We start from the raw sequence: 11,669 nt of genomic DNA, 5'->3' as shown, positions 1-11,669 counted from the left end.
TATTTGGGGAGGGCAAGGGGGAGAACAGAAATGGTGGGACAGAGGTAAACCAATTCATCACTGAAACCCACTAGACATCATGTTGTAAATGAACTATGCAACTTTGGGGGAGGAAGATGGGAGGGGAAACCTGGGAGAAAATCAGAGAGGGGATGACACTGTTCTAAAGTAAATTAATGTACTGAACACCTGACTCATGTAACTGCAGATACTCTGTGTATCACACCTTTTCAATAAGATTTGTTTAAAGAAATACAGGAAGATAAACAAGAAAAAATGCATCCTTGAGGTATCAAAATATTAGTGTTCAAATCTTACTGCAGAGAACTAGTTTATATAAATAAAACAGTACTGCCACAAAATAACATAAAAAAACCAATGACACAGATCTGAAGACCCAAAAATGAATTCACAAAAATGTAATAATATCATTTTAAAAATGGAAAGTGAAATATACAATGGAGACAAGATAGCCTCTTCATTACTCACACTAAAACAGTATAATGATGTGCAGCATTCACTTTGTAATATTATCAATACAAATTGGATCAAAAATCATAATGTAGTAACTGACTTTGAAAATATAATAGCAGGGAAAATGCTAGAATATATTGGTTTACGCAGCAGAACCAAAACTAGTAGTTCAGTAAATGGAGGCAATGATTAAGAAATAAGATTTCATCAATGTAAATGATTCTTTACCAAAAAGAAAAATAAAGTCGACATAACTATTCCTATCTTTGAGGTTAATCTAAATTAACCTAAAGAAGTGGAAGGATCTTCAAAATATTTGCAGTACACCTTTATAACTGGACACTTCCCACAGCCCATAAGACATTCTGAGTCTTACTATTTCCAACAGTAAACCATCATATATAATACAATTAATTTGACAAAGCATATTGCATTTGAAGTTAATGACACAGCGAACCCTATTGCCCCCTGATTTTCCCAAGTCCTAATTTTCCATGACACCTGAACTATAATTATTTTCCCTACATATTATAGAGTGCTCACTCACTGTCATATTTTTGTGAATATTTCTAACATTTCAGTTCTTCTCATCTTTCTTTCTTGGATGCTGGACTGCATTTCATTTCTTCTGTTGGAAAGAATAGAATGTTATCCTTGTTGTTTACAGCATTTAGGATATAAATAAACTTGCTCTCAACCCACAAAAACTAGTAACATCTAAAGAAAACCTAGGTATTATATAAAGTATACAGGGGCCAACTGTCTGTGGCTCATGCCTTAATCCTAGCTATTCAGGAGGCTTAGATCTGAGGATCGAGGTTCAAAGCCAGCCCAGGAAGGAAAGTCTGTGAGACTCTTATTTCCAATTAACCACAAGAAAATCAGAGTGGTGCTATGGCTCTAAAGTTGTAGAATACTAGCCTTGAATGAAAAAGCTCAGAAAAAGCACCCAGGCCCCTAGTTCAAGCCCTACAACAATCAAAAAACAATTAAAAATACATATAAAGCATACAAGAGAAAGACATAAAAACTTGAGTTTACTGGTATGATACTAATATCACCAAAGTGAATAGAGAAATGATAACAGGTGATTTTTACTATACAAAGTCTTGAACCATTCATGTGATTCAAACAAGGGGCATCATTCTTATTAGTCCACAGCACAAACCATGCTGAATTTCTGAGATAGCTAAGGAGATTCTATTAATTTCACTGCAATAAGAGCTCCTATAATCGTGACTTAGAATCAATTTACTCATAAATCCTTCTAATTAGTCCACAGCAGAAAGCATGCTGAATTTCTGAGATAGCCAAGGAATGTCTATTAATTTCACTGCAATAAGAGCTCTTATAATCATGACTTAGAATCAACTTACTCATAAATCCTAGGGAATACCACCTATACTGTCATTCATTTGAATTATTCCCTTTAGATATTCTCTTACTTCCTGTTTAGATAGAGTATGCTCATGAGAGAGAATAATTATTGGTACTGAAGGCAGTAAGTCTCCTCCATCATCATGGTCTTGAAATAGTATTTGTGAAAAGTTTTAGTGAAAAAAGTAAAAATTAGCCAGTTGCCACAGGCTCACCTCTGTAATCCTAGCTACTTAGGAAGCTAAAACCTGAGGATAACAATTCGAAACCAGCCCAGACAGGAAAGTTCATGAGACTCTTATCAACAATAACTACCAAAAGAAGCCAGAAGTGGAGCTGTGGCTTAAGTGGTAGAATGCTAGCCTTGAGCAAAAGAAGCTCAGGGACAGTGCCCAGGATGGGTTCAAGCTCCACAATGGGTACCAAAAATTAGGTCAAAATTGAAATTGACTCCAGGAAGCCTCAATTCCAGTTGCATCCATAGCATACATAGTTAAAGGGAGTGATCTGATAACACTCACCCTACAATATTATCAGCATGCAAAACCAACAGCATATAAAGGTTTGATGAGCCTTACTCCAGTGTTGACCCATTTCACTTTCTTCCCCAGTGCACTTCATCAGATGAGTTACTTTATAAAACTGAATGATGATCCCTGCCCAAATCCCAAATTTCTCCCCTTTCTTGTATTAGAAAGAACTTTACTGCATTCCTTATTTTTCTATCTACCTAGAAAGTATTCATGTAAGGATATATTAATGATGTATTGTTGTTGTTATTATTATTATTATTGTCAGTCTTGGGGCCTGAACTCTGGGCCTGGGCACTGTCCTCAGGTCTTCAGCTAAAGGCTAGCGTTTACCACTTGAACCATAGCACCACTTCTGGCCTTTTCTACTCATGTGGTGGTAGGGCATCAAACCAAGGGCCACATGCATGCAAGGTAAGCACTCTACCACTGAGCCACTTTCCCAGCCCTACTAACAATGTATTATTAAGGGAATGTGACTTAAATTCCTTTCCCAAGCTACCTGGATAGGTATGTGATGGCTGTATGATAAACTTCCACCATCTTCTTCTAGGTTCTACAATGTGACATTTTGAGTGTTAATCTACCCAAAGAAGTGCCAATTAAACTTTAGTCACATAATTGGAACCTCTTTGAGCAGAGCACTACCCACAGTATAGTGTATTGCTTTTGAATCACTTAGATCTCCTGCTATGTTCAGGAGTACTGGTACTACTCTGTCGTATGTCAACTCTAAAAATACTTCAAAAGGCCCAAAGAAGAACCTATCATCTACCTCCACGTGGCTTGTTACTTGTCATTTAAAATCTACTGCATGGTAGTTTACACTATGATTGTGTAAACAGAGAAAAAACTATAGTTACAACTCCAAAATAAAAAGGGTATGTGCTTTACTCCATCTAGATAGGTACTGGTAACATATAAAATAATCCACTTACATTCTGTGTACTGTATACCAACACTTGAGATGATGTTCTAGTAATCACCATCCCCTGCAGTGTTCATCCTAATATAGTTTTCCATGAATAATTGATCACTAAATTTGTCTTTTTTTTGGGGGGGGGGTCTGGTTGTGGGGCCTGAACTAGGGGCTTGGGCACTGTCCCTCAGCTCTTCAGCTCAAGGCTAGCGCTCTACCACTTGAGCCACAGCACCAATTCTGGCTTTTTTCTTTTTGCTGAGGAATCGAACCCAGGGCCTCAGGCATGCAAGGCAAGCGCTCTACCACTGAGCCACCTTCCCAGCCCTGATCACTAAATTTTTCATTCATGATTTCTTCAATATTCCAACCCTCCACAGTCCTTCACATTACATCCTCCCTCTATTTGGATCTTCTTACTTTATCTTTTTTCAGGTGATTTCCAAGACAGAAATGATCAGCTGGTTCTGAAATAGGCATTTCTATCAGGAAATGAAACAATATGCTCCATTCTCAAAAATTCTTTCAAATTTATACTTCTCTTTCAAAATCTCTTTCAAAATTATACTTCTTCACTGTGTTTGTAAAGTGATAGTAAGAAAAATTGAGGAATCCTCAGGTCTTTGAAGTATCTGATGAAAATATGAGACAAGGGAAGGATCCTCAGGATTACTGACTGCTGTATGCCACTAGCAACCAAATGAGGAAATATCAAATGGAGACATTGCTTAGCCTTACTCTACAGGACAGGGAGGTAGCCTATGTAATATCAATGAGTGGTACATTTTCAGGTAGGGCAGAGCAAAAACCAATGCTGAATTTATTTGTGCTCTCCTGACAAACTCTATATTCCCTAATCCTTTTCCAGTATTCTCCCAACTATTTCATAATACTTGAAGACTCAATTTACTTTTAATTCCAAGTGAATGCCCAACACATTTATCTGTATTATCTTTATCTTTATTTTCTTTGGCATTGGGCCATTTCTTATCTGCTATTTACCTAGATGATTGTTATGACTAATGCTAACGAAGGTTTGCTATTTTTTATTTGTTAAGAATGTACTCTCTTGTCTTCTAGCCTTTTATAGCTTGTATCTTTTATACAACTATTTATAGTTAAGATATTGTCAAAAATAACTCTTTTACACAAAGAAAAGAAATATGGAATCTCTGTCTTCTAGTCTCTGTTCTGCACGTTGTCATGTCCAAACTCAGAAATTGTATATGTTTAAATAATATCCTAGGGAAAGGAGGCATCGGTGACATATTAGAAACAAAGAATGGAAACTCAAAATACCTTTCTACAGCACCATCCTCATCTTTTGAAGACATTGGTGAACCTTACACTCACCAGAGATGAAATCAGTCACAATTAAAGGGCTATGTCCTTTCAAAGAAGGTAAGACAGAGAGCATGATGAATTAAGCAGTTCTAATCCAGACTGTTCCATGGTCTCTGTAGGTCATATTACCTGAATGGTTCTCAAAACAAAAGAAAAAAATTTGGATGTTAACCTTTTCAAGTACTGAAGAAGATAATATACAACATTGCAAAATTTTCTACTCTATTAGTTTTCTAATTTGTGAACTTTATGACCTCAGTGTTTTAAATGAATAATGCAAATCTTCATAAAGGAATCTTGGATGTTAGACACATCCAAGGCACACATTAAATGAGATTAGGAGTTTTTTTTAAACACATGTGATACTCCACCATTGCAAAACAAAAATCACAATTAATTGAAGGCATTCTTGAGCATTCCTTTATTCAGAGGGATCAGTTATGGGTAGCTCAACAGACCCACACAATTCCAAACAAGACATGTCACACAAATTTCTTTTTTTTTTAATTGTGAAAATACTGTACAGAGGGGTTACAATTACAAGATAATGAGTACATTTCTTATCAAGCATTGTAGCCTCCTCTTTTGTTTCCCCTTCCCATCTTCCCCCTGTCCCCCACCCAATCATCCCCGCTCCCCTTCCCCCCCTCTGCACCAAAGTTGTAAAGTTTGTTTTCAACCTAACAACTTGTACATCTCATTATTGCAATGGGTCCACCTGTATCCCTATTTAAACGATTTGTTTTTCCCCTTCCCCTCCACAAATTATACGGACATCAAATACAGTGAAAGCAGGGGCTATATTGTGGGGGAGGGACATACAAATCAACAAAGAAATAATCTTATAAATGTCACACAGATTTCTGATACTGGAGGTGCTATCCTAAAAAAAACAACTTCCTTAGAACTTCATCTTGCTTGTCCAAGTGCATAGTGACTCCTAAACCCTGAAAACATACTTGTCCACCCAAAATATGCTTTATTTTGAATAACTGACAGGTTGGGGATCATCTCTGTTATTATTTACCAGGATGTGGTCAAAACAAAAAGAATTACTTCTTTCCCATTCCATTTTTCTCTATGAAGAACGAAAAGTACATATTTTTGTCATTTGATCTGCAAGTGTTCATGTCAAAACTCAAAAATTAGAACTTTCTCTAAAATATATCATATTTTAGGACATACAGTAATTATTGACTAATATACACAGACTGAATTAACTCCCTGTATTCTATTAAAGCATAGTAGACTTCAACTTGGACTAAATGATAACTTCTTTATTATAAAAATTCTGATGAAGTTAAAATCAAGGAAAGTGAATCAATACAGTAAAATTATTGTATGACACTCATGACTGTATAACTAATATAATTCAATGAAAAAGTCCTAAAGACTAAACACTGTGTACTGCACTGTGAATCTCATCAATTTGTATTTGCCTAGATGTGATCAGGATCAGGATCCCAATTTTAGTAAGGATCCTTATCATATTAACTAAATACCTACTTGTTCATAAATACCAGGAGATAAAAACTATAGTAGCATTCTTAGTACATCTAATGCATACATGAAACAATTTAAAGATTCTCAGAGGGTCTGCATGATAATACCAATCAAATCACAAAGAGGAAGGAATAAACAAAGATATTCTCTAACTTTACTCCACAAAGACAAGAAAATCTTGGTACTTTAAATTTCTCTTCTATTATTTGCATTTATGATTTTTATAGCAATTATGGAACATGAGACATATTATTCAAGTCTTAAGCAATAACTCATTTTGGGGTTACACTTTGCCCAATTCAGATGGCATCAGTTGTCTTCACTTGATTATAGCTACCAAGAGTACAATCATGTTCCCTTTTTCTATTCCAGTAGCTCCCCCTCCCTACTTCTTCCATATCCTTCCCTATGCAGAAGTTATACTTGAAATCTTATTAATGATGGGGCTGGGAAGGTGGCTCAGTGGTAGCGTGCTTGCGTAGCATGCATGAGCCCCTGGTTTCAATTCTTCAGCACCACATAAACAGACAAGTTGGAAGTAGTGCTATGGCTCAGGTGGTAGAGTGCTAGCCTTGAGCTGAAAAGCTCAAGTTCAGGCCTTACAACTGACAAAAAAATCTTACCAATGAGAACATCCTGAAACCATCTGAATTAAAAATTGTATCAAGCACTCTTGCTACCTGGCTGGACAGGTAAAAGGGTCCCTGTGAACCGTCCACCATAGTCCATAATTCATTTTACTCATCTGCTTTGTGATCCTTACACTCCTAACACATGACCTTTCTGAGTAGAACACTGCACACATGGTATGATGAATATGGAATTATTTAAACAACCTAGTTCCATCATCCCCTGCAGGTTTTGCTAGTGATCATAACATTATATTACCAAAAACTGATTTTTTTTGCTCATTCTTGGAGGGTAAAATAACTCAACTTTCCCTACCATTGAACCTTTTATTGCTAGTGGATCTTCTTTTCTATGGTTTACTCAATGTGTATCAAAAATAGAAACAGTCTGGTGCTGGTGATACACACCTGTAATCCTAGCTACTCAGGAGGCTGAGATTTGAAGTTTGCAGTTTGAAGCCAGCTTGGGCAAGACTTTAAGATTCCAGTTAGCCACCAAAAACCCTTGATGTTTGAAGCCAGCTTGGGCAAGAAAGTCTTTAAGACTCCAGTTAGCCACCAATAACCCTGTGGAGATGTACCTCAAGTGGTAAAACACTAACCTTGAGCAAAAAAGCCCAGAGAAGGGGTGATATTGTTCAGAAAGAAATGACCTATATAACTGTAACCCTCTATTATCACCTTTACGGTCATAATACAAAATACATTTTAATAAACAAAGAAAAAAACTCAAAGATTACACCCAGGCCCCAAGTTGAACCCTAGCAAAGAAGTAAGCTTATTGTCAAATTCAACTGTATAGCCACGATACTATTCATCAGCCACTGATACAAGTGAATAAAGAATTTATGTGCTTTACATTATAGAATGATATTGGTCAGGTATAATACAATCAGCCAATGAATCTCTATGCAGAGTACTGCACACAGCACTGTAATTCAGTTCTAAAAAGTGAACCTAAAATATACAGTGATAAAAAGATAGCATTTTCTTCAGTGATGATACAAAACCAGGATAGTAACATATATCTGTTATCAACACAAAAAGGCATCAGGGATCACAATACCAGATAATTTAAAATTATTATAGCAAATCAGGTAAAACACTAGAATATATTGGAGTGGGCAGTAATTTCATGAATACAACACCAGAAGCTCAACAAATAGATGTAAGGATTGACGAATAGGACCCTATCTACTTAAATGGTTCTGCACCACACAAAAAAATTCAAACTGTTGTTAATATTGCTAGCTAAATCAGTCTAAATCAATAGAAAAATCTTTAAAACACAAAAAGTACACCTCCATACTTGACATCACCTATTATTAGGTATAGTCTCACTCTATCTTAAGTGGAACCAAACATATGTAACATAGGTCAATTGCCCACTTACAAGTAATATATGACACACACACAGCATGCTGAATTTGGCCTTAATGATCCATCAGCTCAATCATCTTTCATGGTTTTTCATTATCTGTAATACTCCATAATACTTGAACTCTAACTTATATATTCGTAAATGGCATAGAGTGCCTACTCACTGGGGTACTACCTTGAATCTCTACTTCATTTTGGATCTTCTTATCTCTTATTTACTGAATGCTGGTCATAACATAAAGGAAGAACTTGACTGCACTTCATTTCTTCTAGTATGAATAGCTTCTCTTCTATGTTCACACTCCCACAAGAGTAAGCAATCATGCTGTCAAAACACAAAAGTAGAAATTATAATAAATTCTAAGCACCATAGGTATTCAAAGCATAGATAAGACTGAGGAGTAATTTCAGTTTAGCTGCATGTTATTAGTATCATCATCCAGAGATGAAACTGGTGATCCCTCTTATACAAGGAGTTGAACCTGTCATAGGATTCAAATGTGAAGCATCATTCTAATTAGCGCAAAGCACAAATGATACTGAAATTGTGTTGCTAAAATAGTTTCTATTAACTTTACTGCAATAGGGACCTTACCATCTTGCCTAAAAATTCACAAACACTAGGGAATGCCACCGATATTATCTTCCACTTGGGATTGTTACTTCTGGATTCCTGTTTAGGTGGTGATGATGATGAATAAAAAGGATCATTATTTTCTGTAATGAAGGCCATAAGACTTTTCCACTTCATGCCCTTGAAAGAATACTGGTAAATGTGTGTAAAAATATTGAAATTGAGTCTGGTGCTTATGGCTCACACCTCTAATCCTTGCTACTCAGGAGATTGAGATCTGAGGATCATGGTTCCAAGCCAGCCTGGGCAGGAATGTCCCTCAGACTTTTTATCTCCAATCACCACCAAAAAGCCAAAAGTGGAGCTGTGCCTCAAAGTGATGGTAGAGCGCTAACTTGAGTGAAAAAGTTCAGGCCATGAGTTCAAGCCATGACTGACAAAACATTGAAATTGTCTTGAGGAATCCTAGATCTTGTTGGCATCCACTGCATACCTAAGGCAAAAGAAGGTTTTGCCTTGAAATACTATCAACATAAATACACTCATTATATAAAGGCTTTATTGAGCTTTATTTCACATGCTGGTGACCTGATTTTCTTGACCATAATCAATCTAAATTCCACCATTTTGAGCAGCATGTTAAACTTGAAGATTATGTCCTAGTAGTGCCATTTCTCCCTTGCACTCCATCATATTGCTATGAAAGCATGATGTCTGTACCTCAAACTGATTTGCTGAAAATCCTAAAGAAGGAATTCCATTTACCTAAGGATGGTTCTTCCCCAGTATACACAATGGTATTCCATACACCTGAATGACTGTTAGTACAAAAACTAAGATTATTCTCTCTTCCTTTCTTCTATCCTGACAAATGCTTATGTCATACTTTTGTCCCTACTTAGAAATATATTTATATTAAAATTGGGGCAGTGTGCCTTCATGTTGGTTTCAAACTTCCAAACTGGAGATCTGAAGGGTGCAGCTATAGTTCCAAGATAATCTTCTTTGTTCAACATCACTGCATTTTGTGAGCAGTAATCTACTCACAGAAGTGCCGATTAAACATTATTCACACAATCAGAACATCTGTGAGGAGGACACTGCCCACAAGAATGGTGAATGTGGTGCTTGCTGTTGAATCACCTAGTTCCATCATCATTTGTTGTTTTCAAGAATCCTGCGAGTATTATGTGATACTTGAACTCTGATCTTTCTTTACAGACCCCAGGAGTACTCACCTACCTAGATGTTCCACTTTAACATCACTTAAAATCTTCTGTGCTGTTTTACCCAATTACTGTGATAAGCATAGAGATAACTTGTAGTTACAACTGCAATACATCAAAGTATTTCATGTGTTTATTCCATCTAGAGAGGTACTAGTCACATATAATATGAATGACCCAAGTAGTATAAGTAGTGTACTTGCACACAGACTCAAGAAACCCATGCAGTATTTAATGATAATGTATTATTTTATGATAACTGAACACTGAATTTATCACTCATGAAGACTTTGATATGCCAACTCTGCAGTCATCTACAATCTTGCATTTGGATACTCTGAGCAGCTGTTTCTTTGGATGCTTTTCAGAACAGAAATGCCTACCTTATTCTCAAGCTACCTATTGCTATCACGAAATGAAACTTACAGGGGACATTCTCATACTCTCAGACATACAAGTCCTCACTGTGGTAAAATGAATACTAAAAATTATCTTGAAGGATCCTTAAGACTTAGAATCATCCAACACACACATGAGACAAGGGAAAGATCCACTGTATACCAGGAATGCACCACTACAAAAGTGAAGAATCAAAAAAAATTGAGACATTGTTTAGCTGTCCTCTACAAGAAATTAGCCTATTTAGTTAGACTAATTGGCATAATTTCAAATAGGCTAAAACATAAACCAATGCAGCATTTGTGCTCTGCTAACATAAACCATGTACTCTACGTTATTATTTTATTATATTTGAATACTGAGTTTACTTTTAAGAGAAAGCTCAATCTACTTTGATTATCTTGATTTTCTCTAGCACTGCCAAATTTCAAATCTCTTGTTTATCTGGATGATGGTAAAGATAGTGCTGGATGGAATATTTCCTACTTTCTTGTCTAGTATCACTATATAGTCATGTCCAAACTACAAAGTGGCAAACATTTAATGCTAATCCAAAGAAAGAAGGCATTTATGGTATATCAGAGACAAAGAAAACTCATAATACATTCTCTACTAGACTATCTTCATCATCTGAAGACATTGGTGAAGCTTAATCTCATCAGAGACAAACAAATCATGGTTAATTCAACAACTATATCCTTTCCAGTAGAACAATAAACATAGCATGTTGAATTGAGAAGTGCTAATCTAGAATGTTCCATGGTCCTCAGAGATCCCAGTAACCTGACTGGCTCTCAGGACAAAAACAGAAAAACTAGATGTCGTTATTCTTTTCAGTTAACTTAATATACTACACTTTCTACTCTTTGAACTGTAGGTGTCCACAGTTTAGCATGAGCCATAATAAGCTTCATATGGAATCTTAGGTATTAGGTAAATTCAAGGAGCATATTAAAGAAGGGTAAGATTATTTAAATACTTTTCTACTACTCTATTGCTACCAAACAAAAGCCATGACAAATGAAGACATTTATGCTCATTCCTCTATTCACAGGGACCAGTCATAAGTAGTTCAACGAAGTCACACAATTCCAAGCAGGACACGACCCAAAATATTTTGAAATTACAAGTGCTATCGAAGAAATCAATATTGTCTCTCGAACTTAGTAAGACTCTTCCAAGGATATTTTCATTTCCAAACTGTGAACCTATTTCTACAGACTGTAACTCTTACTAATGGACACCCAAAATGTTCATTATCTTGAATATCTGACAAATTTGGATGTTCTCTGTTCTTACTTACCTGGATGTGAT

This window comes from Dipodomys merriami, unplaced genomic scaffold (assembly GCF_024711535.1).
Source record: "Dipodomys merriami isolate MVZ:Mamm:240054 unplaced genomic scaffold, mDipMer1.0.p SCAF_3, whole genome shotgun sequence".
In the NCBI taxonomy this organism is placed as follows: domain Eukaryota; kingdom Metazoa; phylum Chordata; class Mammalia; order Rodentia; family Heteromyidae; genus Dipodomys; species Dipodomys merriami.
This window is presented reverse-complemented; position numbering follows the sequence as displayed.